Raw genomic sequence first — 24,303 nt, forward strand, 5'->3', positions numbered from 1 at the left:
AAAAAAAAAAAAGAGTATTTTCACAATGGATTGACCCAGGGAGTTTGAAATGTCAGACTGTGAAGCTGATTCATGACTGTCTTTTATTAGATTCAGTAGTATTAGATTTGAAGAAATTGCATTCAAAATGTTGAATGAGAACTTTATACAGCAAAGTATGATACATCTTATAAATGATAAATGCTGAGAAATTATTTCTGGATTAAAAGAAATACTAATGTGCTCAGTATTGGTGAGGCACTCAGACATGATAAACATCACTATAATTCAATTGTTCACTAAAGAGACAGGCAAGATTATCAGTGTATTTGTCTTTAACAAGTTACACCTCTAAAGTTGCATGAGTGAATATAGTAAGGTCAAAGCACATAAATTAATTATACTTAATATACACAACTATCAGATGACAATTTCTGACTACAGCTGAGGAAAGCATGTACTAATACATAGGGATGGCTTCATTTTCTTTTTAACCAGTAGTGACATTTCACATCCATAACAAACTACTGTCTGTAAAAGTTACTTGAAAAAGTAACTTGTTTGCACAAAAATTTTCAAACTGTTTGCCCTACTAAAATGGAAATGAAAAAAAAATAAGCACTTAATCTGTGACAGACTCTTCAGACTTTATTATTCTGTTAGTCATTTCAATTCTGTTAGTCATTTATTCAGGTTAAATAGAGGATGTGATTCACTAATTGCATGAAAAACTTGTTTACAGAATTATAAATCAAATTAATTTTTTGTTTATATCCATGAAAATCTCTAAAAATTAGAGATATCTAAAAGTGAGTTTCAATATTACTCTCTTTGTAGAAGAATATAAAAGAAATTTCATGCTTGAACCCCTGTCAACCTATGTGTGAACACATGAGATTTGCACTCTGTCACCAGCAGTACAGTTACTGATGCAAAATATTTCCCACAGGCCTGCATCTAGAAGGAAACACTGATGAGACCAAACAGCATGCTGGTTTGGTCAGATCTAATTTGTAGCAGTAATAGAGTGAATACTCTCTGCTATTGCAGCTTCCTTTCAAAAATGAGTGCTGGCACACAAAAAAAGTAGAATGCACACTGCTTTGCTTTGCTGTCTGCCTTAAGTGCCAAGCAGATATCCATCATAACAGCAGAGTAACACAACTTGTGGCTGCTTTTGAGTGCAAACTTTTTAAGCTGCCCTTTCTGTTTTGCCTTATTGTTTCAAATATCAGCAGCTTAGCTAAAATGCTCTTCCAAAATTGCACAGCTCAGGAAAAAAAACACTTGAGACTCTGAAGCTGGACTTGTTCTCTTGTCAAGAAGCTCTCAAAGAAGTTAATGATATTTGTTTGTTTGTTTGTTTTGATTTTTTAATAAGTATGCATGAGGATCTGCTCCATGATCTTTCCAGGTACAGACATGACACCAACTGGCCTGTAATTCCCTGTATCTTCTTTTTTTTCCCTTCTTGAAAATGGAGGCTATGTTTTTCCTTTTCCAGTTGATGAGAACTTCACCAGACTGCCATTACTGCACAAATATGATGGATATCAGCTTAGCAACTACATCTTAAAGGTTGAGGGAACTGGGATTGTTTAGCTTAGAGAAGAGAAGGCAGTGGGGAGACCTCATTGAGGCCTTCCAATACTTGAATAAAGCATATAAACAAGAGAGGGAACACTGTTTACAAGAGTGAATAGTGATAGGACAAGTGAGAATGGTCTTAGACTGAGACAAGGGAGGTTTAGGTAAGAGATTAGGAGGAAGTTTTTCACTCAGATGGTGGTGACACACTGGAACAGGTTGCCCCTGTGGATGCTCCATCTCTGGAGACATTCAAAGCCAGGCTGGATGTGGCTCTGGGCAACCTGGTCTAGTGGCTGGTGACACTGCACATAGCAGGGTGTTGAAATTAGATGATCATTGTAGTCTTTTTCAACCAAGGCCATTCTATGATTCTATGATTCTATGATTTGCCAGTTCACTCAGAACCCAGAGATGGATCTCATCAGGTCCCATGGTCTTGTGCACCTTCAGGTTCTTTAGATGATCTCAAATCTCATCTTCACTTACAGCAGGTAGAACTCCTTCTCTAAGTTCTTGCCATTGCTATCTGCAACTTTGGTGGTGTGGCTACAGCCTTTGCCAGTGAAGATTGAGGCAAAGAAGTCATTGACCACCTCAGCTTTCTCCATACCCTCATGACCAGGTCTCCAGTTTCCTTCCAGAAAGGGCCCACATCCTTCCTTTTTAATCACTGATACACCTGTAGAATTTCTTCTTGTTGCCCTTTATGTCCCTGGCTAGATATAATTATATCTGACTTTCAGCTTTCCTAGGCTGATTCCTGGTTGCTCAACTTTGTTGTCCTTCCAGGTTACCTGTTCCTGCTTCCACTTCCTATCAACTTTCTTTTTGTACTTCAGTAAGTCCAGAAGCTCACCGTTGATCCTTAGAGGCCTCCTGGCATTCTTGCCTGCATTCCTCTTTCTCACACTGCACTGCTTCTGGGCATGGATGAGATGATCTTTGAATACCAATGAGCTTTCATGGTCCCCTCTTCTCTCTGTGGCTTTCTCCCATGTAACCCTGCCAAACAGTTCCCTGAAGAGTTCAAAGTCTTCTCTCTTGAAGTCCAGGGGAGCAAGCTTGCTGCACACCCTCTTTGAAACCCTGAGGATTTTGAAATCCAACAATTCATGGTCATTACAGCCATGGCTGCCCCTGAGCTTCATGTTATTCACCAGCCTCTCGTCACTGATGAGGACAAGTTCCAGCATAGCATCTTTCTTCATGCATTCCTGTACTACCTAAAAGAGGAAGTTATCAACACATTCCAGGAACATCTTTGCTTTCTGGTGCACTGATGTGTTGTCCCTCCAACAGATATTGGGATGATACTTAGAAATATTTCTAACATGCATACATATTAAAATATGCAGGTCATATCAAAATAACTGTATTTTTAATAAAATTTCATTACCATTCTGTCCAGGTAAGAAAACTATTTGTTAGACAAAGGGAACAGGGCAGGATCTTACTGTGTTGTAAATCCAAAACTGAATAGAATTAGAATGCATATCATTTACTTTTGTTTTTGTTACAGACCAAATCTTTTGGGTTTATTTGTACTTCTATGTGATGTTCACTTGCTTGTGTGCAAAGAATTTTCTGAACATATTAATCAGCACATTTATGGAAAATTTTATATATCAGGATTTTGAAACTTTATTAAAACTGCAGGTCTTAACTCTTGTTGCTAATCTTCAGGATTCATACTGCATAAGAATCAACAAAAAACCCTGAGCAAGTCACTTGGTGAGAAAGCTGCACTTGTGTATACCTTTATATTTATTTTACCATGGAACAGCCAAGACATGACCAGGCTGTATCCCTTTATAATTATCCCAAGAAAAGTATATTTCCATAAGTTTTATCGTAATCCTTATTGTTCAATCACAACCTTTAATAAGTATTAATTGTGAGAGGTAGATTGTGTTTTTGCAGTGGAAATTTCCAGTATTTCTCTATGCACAGTAGGATCAGTTGTTTTCCACAAAGAAAGCTCCTGAATAAAGTAAAATTGAGACTGGAACATTCTGACCTAGGAATGACCTAGGCACTAGGTGAATTAATTATGCAGGGTAGGGGATTGCCCAGCACAGGACAGAATGAGTGTGCTAATTTTTGGAAACACTGTCCTCCTATCATCATAAAAAAGTACAGAACATACCTAAAAACATTAGGTTGGTAACGAACATTTTATGGAAATGTATCGTAGCAACAGCGTCGGGAAGATTGTGAGCCTGAGACACTCAATCAATGAGTGCCAGGAGAGATACTGCCTGGGTCGGACCCAGAGTATGTAACAGAATGGATTTCACTGATTAGGTGCACAATTTCTCCCTTGTCAGTAGGGGGCGTGCGCCCATTAATGCAATAATGAATAAACTGCTCTTCACGAAGATCTTTGCCTGATTAGAAATTTTTTATTTTGAGCATGTTTCTCACAAATTATATCATATTTACTACAAAGTAACAAATACCCAGATATTTTAAAATCTAGTAAACAAGCAAACAAAAAAAAAATATCAAATACACATTAATTTGTAAGACAGAATTTAGTAGTACAAGGTAAAGTGCCTAGCACTGGAAAGTCATTAGTTTCATTTTTCAAAGACCAACTACAAGAGGTATTGCTATGATTTTTATACTATTTTATCATATTTTTTCAAAATAAGATGGATAGACATTGGTTGTAAAAAATTCATTAATTCTATGAAGAAAATACAAATTGTATTTTAGATAGCTTCTAATTTGACAGAGTTCTATATCAATAGAACACACCCTGGAGATGTTCAAGACCAGGTTGGATAGGGCTGAATCATGAGAACAGTTCTATATTGTAAGAACTGCCTCTCACGTAAGTTGAACAGATATAAACTGAAGGATGGAAGCTTGCGTAAATCTAAGCTCAAGAACAGAGTGTGGAGGAGTCTGTGGACTTGCTGTCAAGTGAAGATGAGAAAGTAGAATAGATATCGTGTTGTAGAAGATAAGATGGCAAAACAGATGCCTCAGCTCAACGTAACATCAGTGGGAACTGGTTTGGGCTACCCCCCTTAAAAGGTTGGAAATTTACATTGCAAATGACTTCATCTTTCATTCCACAACAACCAGAGATGTTATTTCTGCCCATGTCCTTGAAATGCAATGAATACATATATGCTATGCCTTTAAATATGTAGTCACTTCTTCTCTCAGTGTGCATATTCGGAGGGAATGGTGCCCATGAACCAAGCACTGTAATAAAGGGAATACCTGCTTGAGATAATTCCTTGTTTTGTCAAGTTACTTTGTTGGTTTTCTCAGCTTCAGGGCCCTGGGCAACCAGGTCTGGTACAAGTTCTTGTGGGAACGTAAGAAAAAACTGCTCAGAGCAACAGCTGTGGAGCAAGAAAAAACTGTTCAGAGCAGAAGCTGCGGAGCAAGATAAGCAGCATGAGAACTAAGGACACCTTTAGAAGAAAAAATAACATCTCACGGCTCTGATTGTCTAAGCGCCTGTATGAACGGTTGAACAGTTGAAGAGTGTTTTGCAGAATGCTCTGTTAGCATGTATAAGTAGAGTAGTGCTTAACAATAAAGCAGGCTAATAGCTTTTAACCACATTGGTGTGCTGTTATTTCTCTAGTGCGTCCTGGGAATCCAGAGACTTCCCCACAAGTTCTTTAGGTTAGTGGCCCTGCCTGTGGCAGGGGGTTGGAACTTAATGATCCTTGGGGTCCCTTCCAACCCAAGCCATTTTATGATTCTATGATTCAATCTCAGCTATCTAGTACCAAAAACAATTGTTTAAAAATGATTATTTCTATTCTCTGAGAAATTACAGAACTGAAATCAGTTCCAATAGCAATATCCTAGAGAGCAGAGAGCTTCTGTGGAAGCCTCTGTTAGGAAACAGAGCTGATTCCAGTAAGCTCCAAAAACTATCTGTGGCCAAAGCTGAGCCCATCATCAGTGCCGACTGTTGCCTCTAAGAGATCAGGTTTAAGAAAGGGAAAAGAGCTGCACAACTGCATCTGCAAGAGTAGAGTAAGAAAATGTGAGAGAAACAGACCTGCAGACACCAAAGTCAGTGCAGGAGTGTGAGCTGGTGGCCAGTCACTAATTGAGTTACACGTCTCCATTTTAAGAACAGTTCTCTGTAATGTTTTCAAAACTTAAAGGTACGGTCAGTAGGTTTGCAGTTGATACTCAAGTGGAAAGACCTGCTGATTTCCCACAGGGTAGAGAAACTTTTTTGAGATCTTGGCAAATTAAAGGTCTGGGCAATCATCAACTGCATGAATTCAGTAACAGCAAGTGCTGGATTCTGAAGCTGGGACAGAGCAGCCCTGGTTATATGTAAAGAACCTGGGACAGAGGCTGGAGAGCAGCTCCATCGGTCAGCGGTGTGTCCTAGCAAAATAAGAACAGGGTGCATCAGGACTCAGCAGGACTAACATTGCAAGCTAGCCCCTGGAAGTGTTTGCTCCACTCTGCTCTGAGGACATAAAACTATTAGAGAGCTATCAGAAATATGGTTTGAAATTTCTGTAGAGCCATGATTTGGACTCAATGACCTTGTGACTGCTTTCCAAATCAGAATATTCTACAATTCCATTTTTCATTTTATTCAAGTATTTTTCATTGAAATCGTGATTCCCGCTTTACAAAAGTGTTACTATTTAAAGTTTTTCCATTAGACAATTTTTAACATTCATTTTATAGCTTAATGTTCTTCCTAAAGAAAAGAAGTGATTGTGTATAGAAAAGAAATAATTACTGCTTGCTAATAGAACCTGCATCAAATACAATTTTACACCAGTATAATAACACTAAATCACTCTCTGTTTAAACAGGTTGGAATGAGGTGGAGTGAACTATGGGTATGTATTCCTCTGCTCAGTTGCCACATCAGGTGACAAGAGAATGTATGTGCTCAGGTAATATTTCAGAAGAGTTTTTTTATTTTTTCAAGAAAAAATAAGACTGAAGTCATTGAAGCAGTACAAGATGGGAAAAAAATGAATTTTGTGCAGTGGAAGAATGCGTGTGGTTTTAAGTGTGACAGTCAAAGCTGTAAAGTGAATTGCAAATACCATAGAATCTTCATAAGGCTAAAAGAAAAAAGAAAAAAAAAAAGTTGCCTTTTTTTCCAGCGTGAAAGTTGAAAGAACGCTGAAAAAAAACAGTATAGGCTCAACTGTTGAGAAATAGTGATATTGGAACAAGTAATCTTGAGCTAAATAGAACAAAATCTTTCACCTTTGACTTAGCAGAAGCAAGGATTGACTCATGTTATAACCACCATTTCTATAAAATCAGATTGTCTATTATATTTTCACGAATATACGAATTTTACAATTTCTATAGAAAATGGATAATATGATCTATGTATCGTGTTTGTAAAGGGAAAAACAGCTGCCACAAATACATCTGTTTTATGTTGACAGAAGGTTGACAAAAACATTTTTTTTTGCAAATATTCTACCATGTTTAGAATTAAAGATCCCTAAATTAAAAACATTTCAGTGGCTTCCAGTGCCTCACAAAAAAAACAGTAAGCTTCTCACGTCCCTAAAAACTCAGAAAAAAAACACTGAGTGGATAAGTAAAGCAGGAATTCTTCATTGGTACTTTCTACTCTTGAGAATAGTACTCAAATTTGAGTACAATATTCTCCCTTCAAACTTACTCTCTTTTAAACTTTCCATTATCATTGTTTGTTATCTTATTGGTCTGATACTTTATAGAAGTCTGTATCAATTGTGCTTCATAATTATCAATGCCTTCCATTTTTCAACTTTGTTTTATTTTTAGATAATTTTGTAGGAAATGGAATATATCAAATTAAAAATAAATAAATAAGTCCTTACACAAGGGGGAAAAAAAGGTGCAAAAAAGATGAGAAATTTCCCTCTGGAGTTTAAAGTACTATGGAGATATATAAAACTGTATATACCCATGATGAAAATAACTGAGCTGTGTTATAGAGTATATAAACTAAGAATATGGGTACAGCATTAAAAATATATCATAATTTTCAAATTTGAACATTAGTGACTTTATATTTCTATGGCATTTTGTTCACTTGCAAACTGTGAAAAGTGAAAAAGATTTTAAAACATTCAATAGATACTCAGAGTTGCAGTTCAATCAACACTCTAATATATGACATCTTAATTGAAAATAAGATTTTGGAACACTCATATAGCAGAAGAACTGCTCTCAAGTTGCAAGATAACATTTTCACTCCTGTGTATTTATGATGCTTTGATTTACTTTTCTTCAAAGGCCAACTAAGGTAAGTACATTTAATAGCATATGCTGAAAGGAAAAAAATTCAGATTCTTTTAAATACATATTTTCTTGGTATCTTCATCTTTTCCACAGAACTTGAAATTCTCAAAGTTGAAAACTTGTATTTTGCAGCAGACAACTTTAAAAAGAGTACAGCTTTTAAATCGACTGCACCAAAGAAATAATTAACTTCTTGGTAAAAAGAAGAGGGAACAATCTATGCATCACTCATCATGCAGATAATTTTTCATTCACTTTATCTACTACATTGTTTAGTTAAAATAAGCAGATGTTCAGTTTGCTAAAAATGGATTCAGAATGAAGAAAGGACATAAGGCTTGTGGGACCAGGTTTATCCACATTCTCAGATGATGACAGTTCACATAATGTATTCTATTTATTTACTTTATTGGGGGCTATTAAATACATAGAAATTTCTCTGCAGCCATTTTTCTACCCCTATCCTCCTCCACAATAAAAAAAAAAAAAAAGAGAATTAAAAAAACCCAAGCATATTACATAAATCAAAGATTTTCTTAGAGCAATATTTGGAAAGCTAGATGTTCCTTCAGAAATCAGAGAATGGATACTTATAAGAATATTTATAATATTTATAAGAATTAGACGCGTCTAAAAAAGGTGTCTTATCACCTTTCTTAGACGCGTCTTGGAATCTGAGTGCTTCTCTCTCCAGCTGTATCTATTGTTTAACTCAGATATTTACTAAGGATGTGCTTTCCTTCTAAGGGATCTGGGATTAAAATGGGAATTCCCTGGAATTTTGATTTTGTCCACATTTGTCAGGTTCTGTCACATTAAAATGTTTGGACATTTAAATTAAGTTTTACAATTTGCTTTATTTCTTCCATTTCTGTTCATTTGACTCGCAAAGGAAGTAACTTTTTGCTATGAGGACTTAGACAGAAGAGACCCTGCTGCAAAGGAGATGAAAGACTAATTGATGTCCAAAATGAACAGTCAGCTCAGACACATTCAAGCGCACACAGTATTTTTAGGTTTCAGATGTGCCCACATTTATCAAATTCCATGTTCTCTTCTCTTGCCTGGAGATGAGGCAATTTTTTTGTACTCATGGCCAGTAATGAGGGTTTTCCAAGAGAGTCTTCCAATCTTTGAAATGAATATGTGAATCCTCAACTCATAGAACTTAATTTGTTTTACAGTTATCATACAAATATTCTCCCTGAATAACCAGCCGCATACTAACATTCAGTTGCTTTTGTTAAAGAAACAATTCAAATGGAATAATAAATAAAGGGAAACATGAATTTGTTCTGATTTTAAGACTCATAAGCTGTGTAAGATATAACCACTGAAGAAAAGTCTTCATTATGTCCAAGAAAAAGCAAAACTCTTACAGAAATTTCACTGCCATGACAAGTAAGCTAAGCTGAAAGTGGCTTTAATCAACACATCTGCAAACAACAGTGCAGACTGATGGCAACTGAGCAGCAGATTCCAAATGTAGCCAAATTCTTGTTGATCACTAGGAGTGAGATATAGATCTTGTGAACAGAATGTTGAAAATAGAATACTAGCAGTTTAGATAAATACAGTCATCTCTGAAGCACGAGCGCTTTTAGAAAATTTGCTACCTGTGAAGTTAGCACTATGTTTTCCCCAGAAGAAAGATATTTCCAAAGATGTTATTTTAATCCCAAAGACATAAACAGAATACTCTTTTTCTACTTTTAATATTAATCCATTTGCAAACATTGTAATGTTAGATTTTGTTTTAGAATGATTGTATGGTCTGAGAAGTTAATGCTTTTGGACTCACAAGGGTGATAGAGAAGTAAAAAAATAAAAATATTCTAACCTAAACCCTCACCACATACACCTCTTTGCTTAGAAGAAAATGAAGCACAGGGAATTTGAAGGTTCCTTCCAGTGGTCTACAGATCTGATTTGATTCAGAAATAGACAGAACCACAACTTCAAAACAGACAAAACCAGAATCCTTACAGTAGAATTTAGACTAATTGCCAAGGACAACAAAATGTTCACTATCTTTTTTTTTTCTTTTTCTTTTTCTTTTTCTTTTGTTGTTGTTTGTTTGTTTTAAAGATCAACTGAAAATCCTAGACGTCACTTAAAACATCACCTGAACATCACCTGATCTTAAAAGTATAGGAATCATATTCATAAATGAACTTTTCTATCCTAATGACTCAATAACTGCAAGTGAAAGGAAACAGCAGTATATGGACAGCTAGTTTAATTCCATGGAGACACTGAAACAACGTGGGGAGAGAAGATACTAAATTCACAAATGAAAAATGAATTCCATAAAACATTTAAGAATACATTGAAAGTGAGGCTAACAGTAAGAATATACCTTTTGATGTATATTAGTACTGCTTATAGATGATAAAAAAATTTCAACTCCTATGCTACAGAAAATGTAATAAAGGATCTCTTCTTACATACTGTTAGTAAAGAAACCAACAGCTGAATGTTTGCTTATATAACAAATTTCATTGTGGACTTGATGATGTTGTTCAAAGAAAACTCTATAGTACTTTGTAAAAAAATAAACCACTTATGATATACTGATTCACAGAGTGCCTTGGGTGTCTTTATAAACCATTATGTTTTACAGAGTTAAATTTCTTATTAAATTAATTAAATCCTTGTGATTTTTCCATTTGTCGCCCAAAAGAATGAAAAATCAAATCTGTCCAGTTGCCCAGATAGACAACTATTTTGAAAGTATTCTGAACTCTGATAACACTGACTTTTATCTTTGGGGATTTAGAGTGGACAGAATATTTAAGCAGAGGTACCTGAAGTTTATCTATACTAGATACATTAATGCTTTTTCTTCATTATAAAAATAAATGGAGATAATAGGAATCCAAACCATATTGATATTATTCATTCCACTTTGTTTCCATTCAGTTTAAGTATACACCATTTAGTATTTTACATACGATGCAGTATTTTTATATAATATTTATTAATATAAAACAGTGTTTCAGAGTGAAATTCTTTGAATTTAAATACTGTATTACTAGTTTAAATATGATATTACTTTAAATATTTTATTACAAAAAATGGTTTGGGTGTTAGGTAATGAATACTGAAGTAAATGAATGTTGAAATTATGTGTTAGACTTAAAATAAGATGAAGAAAAAAAATGTGATAATTTATTCAACCAGCAATTACATCTGTATGTGACTGATTTGTAAATGGGTGTAGCTACGTAGCAAAGCTTATTCCGAATTGTTGTTCCAATTTTATGTGAACCATGCTTGGAAAAATCAGTGTCAAGTTTGGAAAAAATGAGAAAAATATGTTTATATTTTACTGAAAATTCTTGCAGTATTTTCTTATATCAGTAGATACTTCTACTTTTATTTTATTTTTGTTTTCTTATGCTGCCTTTCCAGCTCAGTAAGGAGGAGATTTAATGATCTTGTTTTCACTATGTATCACCTGGAAGTGGAGGGAAACTATGTTTCTCTGTTAGTTAGGACAGGAAATGATAAATATTCAGCAATTCAAGATGGACAGTATCCAAGAGGGAGAGGAGGAAATAGTTTTCACTGCAATTTTTAATTCCTTCTTTCTTCTAACAACAAAATTTTGAAGCCCCAAAGGACAACCTGATTCTCTCTATGGAAAATAGAAGAGAAAATAATCTGCTTTTAAGAAAGCTACACATTTCAGAATTCTTTTTAAGACGATAGATCATACTGTTGACTAATATCCTATAAGTTGTACTTTAACAGAAATCTCTGCATACTATTTTCTTTTTAATACTCTATCCAGGATTGCTGATGGCAATCTTGTTTTTAATAAACATGCCAGAATTTTCCTGTGACTTTATACAGCACTGAAAGTTATCATTCTGCCTTTTTGATAGTTAGCATTCAGTGGAAATGAACAATAGGCTTGAACTAAGTTTCACAAATATTAGACAAAAAGTAATACTAACAGTTACTTCTTTATTATTATTTAATCTTAGGAATTTTCCAGCTGAACAAAGTAAACTGAAGAAATAGCGTAATGTCCCTTCCTTTATACATATCTTCTACTCACTGAGATTTGATTTCAGTTTTTCAAAACAAAATTAAAATAAAAAAAAAATAAAAGAAAAAATAGCAACAGGCAGATGAAAGTTAACATCCATTCTATAATTTTTTAAAAAAAGTTCTATCATCAAAATCAAAAGGTCGGATTCTCTTAAAATGTACTGTTACTTAAGAGACTAGCAGCTAGTTCTTCATTTGTACAGAGGGAACCTAATCTTCTTCTTGAGAAGTTTCTGTTTACTGCTAATACAAATTTTAACAATATTATTAAGCTTGCTAGTGTTTGTTGATGAATACTCCTGCCCTGCTATTTGTTTAGATTAAAGAAATAGCTGTGTCTCTGAACCAAGGAGATAAGGAAGTTCTGTTGAGTTTTTGTATTGAGGAAATAGGAGGTCCTTAGAATCAGTCTGTGAATATGCAGAATACATCTATGACACTTGCATTTGTAACATATGTCTTGGAAAACTTCTGCATATGTAACACAAATAATTTACATATAAACTGAAGGTCTTTTGTGTAAGCTATGCATGATAGGAGGATTATCCCCAGGCATCCAACACTTCTATTAAAGAACGAACGTCTGCTTTCTAACACTCCAACTTGAGACTTAGAGAGTTTCCTGATCAACTGTCTTACAGTATCACTTTGCAACCCATACAACCTCAACTCTTCCTGGGATCACAGAACCTCAGCCAGAACCAAGGTATTCTTGGGAGGACCTGTATTTTGTTACCTGCCTGTCAGATACGATGAAAGTTGTGCAGGGTAGGACTAAGGATCCTGGCAAAGGGGTTAGAGGACACATAACCATGGCAATTGTCATCAGGTGCACTTATTTGATTGTTAATTGTTAGTTTGTGTTGTTACTTAACAAAGAACTCACCCACGCATTATTGAAGTGGGCACTGGATCATCTAGGAGTGAGGGAATTTAGAAACAGTTACCTTTGGGCTGTGTTTTAAGTCATTGGAAAGAGATAGCTGGATCTCCTAGTGAGGTTATGCAGAAGAATGATTGAGGTGGGCAGTAGAAAGAATTTCTGAGAGCATGTGATGCTAGGACCCAGATACAATCATTAGCTAAGATCTTGAACTGTAGGTGGTATCAAATAATGGGAGAAGAAAAACAAATGTATTGAGCTGTTTTATGCTGAAATGTTCTTTATACTGAGTCAACATCCCGAATGGCAGAAGCATGGAATCATTTTGGTCTGAGCATGTATATATATATATAAACAGTGCTAGTGGCAGATAGGACTCACAGCAGGCATAGGGTTGTACTGCTGAGGCAAGCAGCTGGAAATGATGATCATTTGTAGAAACTGTGTTGCAATTAAGATACCTTTTTCAACTGCAGATTTGAACAGTTGAAAAGCAGCTGCTGGTTGCTATTGGAATGACCTTGAACAGGTAGCTAATGCTTTGGAAATGATGATTAAAACTCAAGATCCAATTCATGGGTTTATGATTTTTTGTTATTGGTGTTCCACATCATAACATCATGGAGAGACAGGGAGTTAAAGAGTTAATGCTCTAGATCCATGAATTGTCAATGTTTCTGCCTATCTTGTTCTCAGAAGAGAAAAACAACTACATATTCCAGAAGACTTTTACTGCTCCATTTTCATTTTCTGTTTAGAGGGAAAGATAAAACTGCTCACAAGTCACAAAACAGTTTCTTCTTTTATTGCTTGTTTCTGCAGTATGTACTCCCTAGACATCTCACCTTCAGCATTAGAGTAAGACCTTCGGTTTTAGACACACTCTCTCTCTCTCATTTTACTTGATTTATTACCTTCAGTTCCAATTATATTGTATTACATTTTATCTCACATTCTGACATCATATTTTGTAAGTTAGTTTTCTCCCTTAGCTTGTTCCCACTGTTTTGTTTTTAGGCCCATCTCCCTATCCTTTCCCCTTTTCCCTTTCCCCTGGGCATGGGTCCGTGGGTTGCCCTGCCCCATTTCATCCTGGAACTGGGCCAAACCTGCCCAGAAACCATTGACAATCAGATTGTAAAGTTATAGAAATTACTGCGCAGATGCTGTTTAGAAAAATAAATTCACAAGACCATGAGGACCCAAGTGGAGGATCAGGTGGCAGTGTCATGGGACAGTCTTCCTTCACCGTACAGTGCACCCCTACCCCCACTCCCACTCCGCTCAATCCACAGCCAGAACACTAAGGGTGGCTGGAGCTGGAGATCCTGGCTAAGAAAAAAAAAAACAAACCAAAACAAAACACCATACTAATTACAAAGATCAGGGACACTGGAAGTGAGATTTTCTGTATCTACAGAGATGTAGGAACCCTGTGGAAGCTACAGACTGAAGGGAACTTAAAGTATTTTCCCTAGCAGAACTTCTGATTAAAATCAAGTTGGGGGAGGATGAAACTAAAATAGCATTTGGTTGCTGCAGGAGCTACTTATTCAGTCTTTAAAACAAAGAAACATGAATTCGACTACGACACTTGAGAACTGCTGGTTAGATAGGAAAGTTAGAAGCTAGATCATTCTTTAAGATTTTGAAGTTTAAAATTCAGAAACAATGGGTGACACACCAGTTACTGTGTTTACCAGAAGCATCAAAGTCTTTAATTGGTAAAAATTAGAGGCAGAAATAAAATTTGAAGATGGAAAGATAGAAGTGTTTATACCAGAGTCTAAATTTGTCCGAGCCACAGTATTATTGTTACAAGAATCTAGGCCACTAAAAAAAGGAATTTCACCCAAAACGGAAGCTGTGGTGGTGCCCTTTGTCTTTGCAGGGAAGTGTCTGGAAGATCAAAGAGAGCTGAGTTGATAAGGATAGACCTAAAGCCGGGATTAGTACTGGTAAGGCTGAAACAATGTTCTGTAAAATTATAGACTAAGATGGGGTTGGCATACAAAAATTCTTAAAACATAATTTACTAAGGGAATTTGAGTCAAAGTATAACCATCCAATTTTGCATATTAAAAAAATTCTTCCTCAGTGATTTTGCCTCACAAGAAGTACTGTAGTCACAATAGAATACTTTCATCTTTTGCCTCAAGGTGTGCAAGGACATTTTCTTAAGATTCCACATACATTGTTTTTTAAAAACAGCTTGTTTTTAAAAAGTAGAAATGATCTGAGAAGAAAACAACTTTAATTACTAATCATAGTAGCAAAATACAAGTTAATTGGGATTGAAGCTAATGAATCAAATAAATGAGAGAGAGTTCCTGAAAACTGTAATTCTTACTCTGATCCTCTAGGGAGCAAATAGACAGTCTTGTGACTACCACGCAGTTTTAACTTTCTCTCTGAATAGGAAATGGAATAACAAGTCTTTGGGAACTGTAGTTCATTATTCTGTTCTGAGAATCACATGCCTGGGACTATCAACAGTCCACAGAACTGCAGCATTAACTCCCAGTATGCTACATAATGCTTTGATATATGTAGTAGAAATGCTAAGTCACAGCCTGAAACAGTGATTGAGCACCTTCTAGAAGGCAGGGCCAACCCAGGGGAGCTCAGGTGACAAGCAATGAACTTGAGTGACTGGAAGGGGTAGAGCCAGGATCCACCCCTTCCCAGATCTCATATAAATGTTGGCAGTGGAGGCGAAGATATTTCACTGGAAGTCCCTGGCTTCCTGAGTCCTTATGAAGGTAAGCAGCTTCATTCCTTTGTTTTTGTATCCCTAGCAGTTGCATTTGCGATTATCCTCTCTTGTTGCAGCCTGAGACTCAGCTACCCTACTGTCATTGCTGTTTTCCATCACATTACAGCATTATGATGTGGAATACTAATAACAAACCTCAAAGCCATGATGTTACATCCCTTATTCCGTATCACTATGTTATGCTTTATATATATATATACAAACAATAATTAGCATGCATTAAACACACGCACTCATATATATGTAAACATATATAAACACGCACAGAATTACTGCACTCCCCTAACATCCCAAATTCACTTGTGGTACACACTGAACATCCCCATCTTCCTGCATTACCCAGTAAGTGGATCCAGGTCCTTGAGCAAAAACAGTTCCACAGAGAGATTTGCCCCTGCCTGAAGCTGAGAAGACTGAAACTGCTTTTCCCAGCATGTTCTTTGCATGTAGTAAGGGACCTTATCTCTCTCCACAGTATGTAGGGAGATGGATTGGGCAGGACCATCTGGATTAATAGATCCTGAAGTGTTGACCAACCAGGTGGCTTCTGCCAAATGCTTCTGCCAATACTTAAACGTTCTGCCACCCACTTCTTTCAACAGTTTTTAACAGCCCACTGTATCATTTGATTTTAGCAGAAGCCAATGTATGATAGGGCATATGATAAAGTGACTCAATGCCATGATCTTTGGCTCCAGTTACTAGCAGAGAATTTTTGAAATGAGTCCTGTTATCTGGCTCAATTCTTTCTGGAGTGCCATATTGCCATAGGATTTGTTTCTCAAGACCTAATATGGTGTTTCAGGTGGTGGCATGAGGTATAAGATACGCTTTGAGCCACCCATTGATTGTCTCCATAACTCTTACCATTGCGGATTTGTGCCAAGGTGATATAATCAACCTGCCACGCCTCCCCATATTTATACTTTTTCCATTGCCCCTCCCACCAGAGAGGTTTAATTATGGCACATGTTCCACAGCCATGAGTAATCTGTGCAATAGTGTCCATAGTTCAGTCCACCCCTTGCTCTCTAGCCCACTTATACGTTGTATCTCTTTCCAAGTGACCTGAGGTCTCATGGGCCCACTGAGATAGAAATAATTCACCATTCTGTTGCCAGTTCAAAGCCACTTCAGTTTTGGCAGCTCAATCTACCTGCTGGCTATTTTGTTATTATTCAGCAGCCTGACTCGTGGGCACATCAGCATCTACACGACATACCTTTACGATGATGTTCTTTATTCGGGCAGCAATGTCTTTCCACAGTTCAGCAACTCAAATAGGTTTATCCCTTCATTTTATTCCCACTGCTGTAATCGCCCCTGTAAGGCATTTGTCACCATCCATAAGTCAGTTTAAAGACAAAGCATGTGCCACCTCTCCTGTTCAGCAACATCTAAGGCCAGCTGGACAGCTTTTACCTCTGCAAATTTCTTGGTTCTCCTTTTCCTTTGGTAGCCTCTGCAATTTGTAGTACAGGGCTCCACACAGCAGATTTCCATCTGCAATGCTTCCCCAGCATTGGGATCCATTAGTGAACTAGGCATATTTACATTCATTTTCTGGTAATTCACTGTATAGTGCGGACTCTCTAGCACATGATACCTCTTCTCCTGGTGATGTTTCAAACTTTTTACCTTCATGTCAGTCCATGAGCACTTCTGAGATTCCTGGGTGACTGAGATTCCCCATCCAAGCTCACTGAGTAAACAGTGCAATCCAAGTACCATCAGTAGCATGATCGGATAAAGGAACCCTCCTTTTAAACATCCAGTTTAGCACCGGCAGTCAAGGTGCTAAAAGGAGCTGTGTTTCAGTACTTATTACTTTGGTAGCAGCCCAAATGCCCTCATACACCATTAATATCTCCTTTTCAGTTGGAGTGTAGCACTCTTTGGACACCTTGTATACTGTACTTCAGGATCCAAGGAATCAGCCTCAAGTCTCTCATGAAGTCCTTTGCCACAGACTTGAAGTGGAACCTCTCTCCAGCAGCAGTATAGAAGATGTTCCGTGCATGCTGCTCCGTCCATACTGGCCTCAGGGCCACAGCATATTCTGTTTAATTTGCACAAAAACCTACTTTTGCTCAGGACCACATGTAAAATTATTCTTCTTCCACATAAACTGTTTATGGGTGCTTACAATGAGACTACAATTCAGCATATGCATTCTTCAAAAACCCATTATGTCCAGAAAAGATTGAGTTTTGCTTTTACTGGTGGGCAGAAGCATAGCAGTAATTTTGTTGATCATATCTACTGGGATGTGACGATGTCCATCTTTCCACTTTATTCATAGGAACTGAAATTCTTGTGCACTTTTATCCACTTAATAGCAAAATTAGCTCACAGAAGGATTTGGATTATTCTCTCTCCTTTCTTGAGAACTTCCTTCACTGTATTACTCCACATAATAATGTTATTCAATGTACTGAATGTGGATGGGAGCACCACTCCATTCCAATGCAGTTTGGATAAACCCCTTGCTCCAGCAGGAGAATTTTTGCATTTAGTAGCTGAGAGCTTAATCAGTTTGATAAGCTCCTTCATTAGACTGTTAATTCCAGGATAGCTGAAATATAAACATGTAACAGAGCTAACAGTTGTTCAAAGTTTTGAAGTGGAATAGTCAGTTCAGATATGGGGGGTCTTCTCTGTTGCTTCTCATACCTTCCAAATGTTGCTGCTAGTGTACCATTGTACACTTCTGGTGCTGTTCTTGTGGATTTCTGCTGTATACTCAACATACTCTTAACTTTCTCAGGATCATGCTCTCGACATGGACTTTCAGGAACAAACATGGGGTCATACAACTTTTCCACCATGGCTATTTCCCTAAGGTGCTGGATATCTTGTTTCTTAGTGGTCTATTTCTTCATCTCAGGTTTGAGATAGTTTTGAAGAGATGTTTTCCCTTTACGGCTAATGACACTTTTTCTCAGGGTGTGGGAGTTCTGTTCAGACATCTACTAATTCCTCTGTCAATGGCTGAATCTTTAGCAATGCTTTCCAGCTGGTGAGCTTTGTTACTACCTAGCAACAAACTATTGGCCCTAGTGTCCCCACAACAAAGCAACTAGGTGACAAAGGCTCACTTGAGAGCCTTGCAAACAATTTTCTTGAACCCTGGATTTCAGATATTTTCAGAGATTGTCAAGTAGTGGTAACAGTGACCTACTTTTTCTTGCTCTTCTCTTCTTTCAGTTTTTCCTGTTGTCTTTTTCAATAGTGGTGTTTTTGTAGAGGATTCCTCACATGGATTTTCCTCTACTTTGTCCCCTGCTGCTGCTGCTTTCCATTCTAGATGTGACAACACCCATTTCTGTCCTTCCACAGGGGCAACTGACATTTACACTGGTGCCTTCTGTGATTGATTAGGCTGTGCAGTTTTAATGCTCTTTCTCTATGATTTGACTCAGAGACTTCCCCTTTCACTTTAGATCTCAGCTCAGAAACACTCTTTCCAAAATAATATTATACAGGTCTTGGTAAGAACAAGCCAAGTCCCAAATAATTCACACCTCCTCAGATCTGCCAGAGCTGTAACATCACTGACTTAAATACTTGCTTAGGTTCTCAGGATTCTGCAGGTGTTCAAGAGTGAAAATTCAATGACAATGGGGGGTCCCCACCTCTCTAAGATTTCTCCTAAACCCCTACACACTCTCTGCTACTCAATATTCTCTGGAAAGCTTCCTCCAGGTAATGTAAATGAAGAGGAGTACATTCAGGCAGATTGGTAACACAGTCAACAAGAATGTCATTGATAGGATATTCTAAAAACACACAAAGAACTGAGTGGAGAACCTAGAAGCCCGTTAAAATACTTTGTTGTTTATAAAATTAGGAACTTCCCCTGCGATGTAACTGTTAATACTCAAACCATACCACATGGCATACAGGTACCAGATAGATGTCTCCATCAGCACCCTTAATTGGTTAGATACATATATAACTCCAAGGCAGAGAGAGGAGGACTTAATAAAAACTAGTATGTTCTAAGAAATAAAATTCTGAACATAAAGACGTTTAATTCTGTATAGTGCTTGTAAAATAAAGAACAGCTTCATAGTTGGCACAGTGCCAAAAAGACAAAAAATAAATTAAAAAAAAGTGATGTGTCCAAAGTCTGGCAGGCTTTTAAATACCACAACTTGTACTCTCCTAGATGAAAATGTGGAATATAAGGCACAAAAACCCGTGTGTCACAATTATCTCGATAAAGTAAAAAATGAAATGATCACATCAGTTCTATCTTCCCTATCCTTTGCACTCAAGCACGGATTAGGATTCAGGATTAGTCATATTTTAATTCACTAATCTCAAGAAGATCTGCTTAGTTGTTCCATGATTGAGAGAAATCAGTGTCCCAAATGTACTGTTCTTTTGCTTTGTACCTAGAGATGGACAAGCAAGTGCTTCAGCAGAAAGCTGTCACATACAGCCATCAGCACCTCAGACTGTGTAAGAGGCAGTCAACACTAAGAAGAGTACAGTTTTGCATTATACAAAAAGCCCATAATTTAAGTGGCTACCAAGGAAGTCTCAACTTTCTTTTGATGGAGATCTCAATATAAAATTTACTTGTGGACTTGTGTTTACACATGTGTATACTGCAATAGACATTTAAGGGAACAGCATTATACAGAACAAGCCTGTGTCTAAGTAGAATTAACAAGGCAACAATATAGATGTTATACTTGGAAAACAGAATGTTCATCACTTTGTCAAGGACCTCATAGCTTTCTCCTGTGCATTTCTTTTTGTGCAAGCACACAGTGCATGAGAACTCTCTAGTTCATTTTAACTAACGTTTGAATGTGTCTCAGCATTAAAACTCTATTAAAACCCTATATAATTATGCTGAATTGTGACTGAAAACAGACTCACTTTAGAATAGTAGACTTGATAGTCAGAATCTGAGAAGAAGAGAAATCTCTGCTCCTCTTGAATCAGAGCTGAAAGCTGTTCTAACTCCCAGAGTCAGGCTCATAATATTCATAGATAGTAAAGGTTTCAGTCTGGCTTAAACCATTCTGCTTTCTGAGTAGCTCATTTAGTAGAACCTGAGTGACCTTGACCATACAGTAATATAATGTACAAACAACTTCAACAATTGAAACATAGACTTCCCTGGGTTAAAGAGGACCTCAAAGATCATCTAGTTTCAACCCCCCTGTTATGTGCAGGGTCGCCAACCACTAGATCAGGCTGCCCAGAGCCATGTCCAGCCTGGCCTTGAATGCATCCAGGGATAAAGAATCCATAACCTCCTTGGGCAATCTGTTCCGGTGTGTCACCACCATCTGAGTGAAAAAATTCCTCCTAATGGCTAACCTAAACTTCCCCTGTCTCAGTTTAAAACCATTCTCCCTTGTCCTATCACTACACACCCATGTAAACAGTTGTACCTCCACCTGTTTATATGCTCCCTTCAAGTACTGGAAGGCTTCAATGAGGTCTCTCCAGAGCTTTCTCTTCTCCAAGCTAAACAAGCCCAGTTTCTTCAGCCTTTCTTTATAGGAGAGGTGCTTCAGCCCTCTGATCATCTTAGTGGCCCTCCTCTGGACTCATTCTAAGAGCTTCACATCCTTCCTGTACTGGGCGCTGCAGGCCTGGACACAGTACTCCAGATGGGGCCTCACAAGACCCAAGTAGAGGGAGACAATCACCTCCCTTTTCTTGCTGGCCTCCATTTTTTTTTTATTGAGCCCAGGATATAGTTGGCTTTCTGGGCTGCAAGAGCACTACTGGCTCATGTCCAGCTTCTTGTCCACCAGAACCCCAAGTCTCTTCATCTTTTGAAAAGTAAAGGAGCAGGTAATATATGACTTTTTATGACTACCTGGATTCCATATGTTATAAATGTTATATGATTGTAACCTTGATCACTGAGGTTAGCTTCTTTTGAGCTGTCCCAGCTGGAATCGCAGTGACTTGAGTGTGAGGTACAGGAAAGTTTTGGTGAGTTCCTTTCTCAAGAACCTACTCCTGACCTAAAAGAGTAGCCTGGCAGATCTCAAGAGAGCAGCTGACATGGCTTGGGTATTGCCAGGGCAATGGATCAGTATCCATACCCTTGCCTTAGAAAAAGCTTTTGGAAGTGCACCACTAATGCACTGAGGAGAATGCAGTACGTGCACAGCACCCACAGCAAACTACAGCAGCAAGTATAGTAACTTGTGCAGTAGAAGTACTGCCCCTCCTCATTATCTATTCGTAGTCTCCAAGACCACAGTTTTGCCATGGTCTCCACCAGGCAGCTCTCTCCATAAAGACTGTGACGACCCAGCTGGAGGCCCTGCCCAAGAGTGTGGCTGTTAGGTCTCCGACTGCAGGAAGTGCCTGAGTCCACAGCTGCCCAGGGAAGGTTCAGAAAGGTGGCAGAACTCAAAAAAGATATGGAAAGGTTAAGGATGATCAGGGAGTGCGAGAGGGATACTGACTGATGGAGTAACTCCCTGGCATACCAAAGAGAAAGTAGCCAGGGAGATACTCCCCAGAAAGTGATGGACCCCATGCCCCGTCATGGCCCACTGCTGGCCGGAGAGGGGGGACTTGAGAGATGAGGGGAGTTGGAAAATAGTCCCAGCTTGACCATGTGGGTAAATCCCTTCCTTGCCAACCTTACTTCCCCAGGTACCCCTAAGTAACAGATCTGAGGCACTGGAAATTGAAGTGAAGGTGAGTAAGGAGACATGGGAAGGTTTGCCTTAGATGTTGCCAAGGCGTGGCAGTTGACTCCTCACCTCCAGACTCCAAAGACTCATCTCCAGACTGCCTCTGCTAATAAAGACAGAAGGGTTAATGTTGTAGGTAATTTCCTTCTTGTGGGAATGGGGGGGTCCCATATTCAGACCAGATCTGACTCAAAGGGAGGTATGCTGCCTCCTGGGCCCAGGTCAAGGACATAATTAGAAAGATTCCAGATCTGGTTCACCCCTCTGATTACTACCCATTACTGATAGTTCAGGCAGGCAGTGATGAAGTAGTTCAGAGAAGCTTGCAAACTACCAAAAAGACTTCAGGGCTTTAGGGCTGTTGGTTGAGGGAGCAGGACCACAGCTAATATTTTCATCTATCCCTTCTGGGGCAGCGAGGGATGCAGAGTGAGCTTGGAAAACCAAAGTTATGAATAAGTGGAGGTGGTGCTGTCACAGGAACTTTGGGTTTTTTGACCATGGGGAAATTTACTCAGCACCAGGTCTAATGCCTGCTGATGGGTGTCACTTGTTTCTAAGAGGGAAATGGATCCTAGCCCAAGAGCTAGAATGGCTCATTAAAAGGGCTTTAAATTAGGCAGGCAGGGAGAATGAGATCAGTTTGAAAGCTTATGGGTTAAAATCAAGGATCACTCCAGTAAAAAGCATCTAGTGGCTGGTGTCTGCTGCAGGCCACCTGATCAGGGGAGCCTGTTGATGAGGCTTTCTTGCTTCAACTCCAGGAGGTGTTGCGCTCACAGGCTCTTGTCCTGATGGGGGATTTCAACCATCTGGATATCTGCTAGGATAACATCATGACAGGTGGCATACAATCCAGGAGATTCCTGGAGTCTGTTGAGGATAACTTCCAAGTCCAGGTATTAAACGGACCAACCCAAGGTGAAGCCTTACTGGAACTGGTGCTCACCAATACAGAGGAGCATTAAAGAGGTTAAAATGGAGGCAGCCTGGACTGTAGTGCCCTGGTACAGTTTGTGATCTTGAAGAATGCAGGCCTGGCAAAAAGTAGAGTCAGGACCCTGAAATTTAGGTGAGTAAAATTCCAGCTGCTCAGGAAACTGCCGGATGGGATCTCCTGGGAAACTGTCCTTAAGGGCATAGGAACACAACAGAACTGTTCTTTCTCTTTTTAGGAGACCCTTCTGCAAGTGCAAGAGCTCTCTGACCTCCAGCAGAAGAAATCAAGCAGAGGAGGCAGGCGACCAGCATGATAGTGCAAGGTCCTGCAGTTTAAACTGAGGGAAAAGTAGGGAATGCACACAAAGTGGAAGCAGGGTTGTGTACCCTGGGAAGAATATAAGGATGTTGTTTGCATGTGTAGAGAAAAGACTGGGGGAGCCAAGGCACAGATAGAGCTGAACTTAACCAGGGATGTGAAAAAATAATAAGAAAGGGTTCTACAGGTACATAGGCAGGAGGAGATAGACCAAAGAGAGTGTTTCCCCTCTGATAAGAGTGGATGGAGAACTGACTTCCTCAGACAAGGAAAAAGCTGAGGTGCACAGTAAGTGCTTTGCCTCAGTCTTCACGGGTGGTCAGGCTTCCCATGCCTGTGAGGACCCTGCACATCTACATGTGGGTGAAAGGAGTGGATTCTGACCCATTGTAACAATGGAACAAGTCCAAGAACTACTCATGAAACTGAATGCAAAGAATTCCATGGGGCTGGATGATATGCATCTCAGGGTTATAAGAGACATGGCTGAGGTGGTTGCTGAGCCACTCTCCATCATATTTGAAAAATCATGGCTGTTGGATGAAATCCCCAGTGACTGAAGGAAGGGAAACATTACTCCCATTTTTAAGAAAGGGAGAGAGGGTGACCCAGGGAACTACACACTAGTGATCCTCACCTCTGTACCTAGGAAAATCATAGAGCAGATCCTCCTAGGAACCATGCTAAAGCACCTACAAGATAAAAAGATGATCAGAGACAGCCAGCACAGCATCACCAAGGGCAGATCTTGCCTGACCAGTCTGGTGGCCTTCTATGATGGAGTGATTTTTTGGTGGACAGGGAAAGGGTGATGGAT

General features: G+C 38.5%; 1 protein-coding gene across 2 annotated transcripts in view; it reads right to left on the minus strand.

Moving 5' to 3' along the window:
- CNTNAP2 (contactin associated protein 2) overlaps positions 1 to 24,303 on the minus strand; it is a 793,259-nt gene that overhangs the window by 449,514 nt on the left and 319,442 nt on the right. The window lies entirely within an intron of this gene.

Source organism: Meleagris gallopavo, chromosome 3 (assembly GCF_000146605.3).
Source record: "Meleagris gallopavo isolate NT-WF06-2002-E0010 breed Aviagen turkey brand Nicholas breeding stock chromosome 3, Turkey_5.1, whole genome shotgun sequence".
Lineage (NCBI taxonomy): Eukaryota > Metazoa > Chordata > Aves > Galliformes > Phasianidae > Meleagris > Meleagris gallopavo.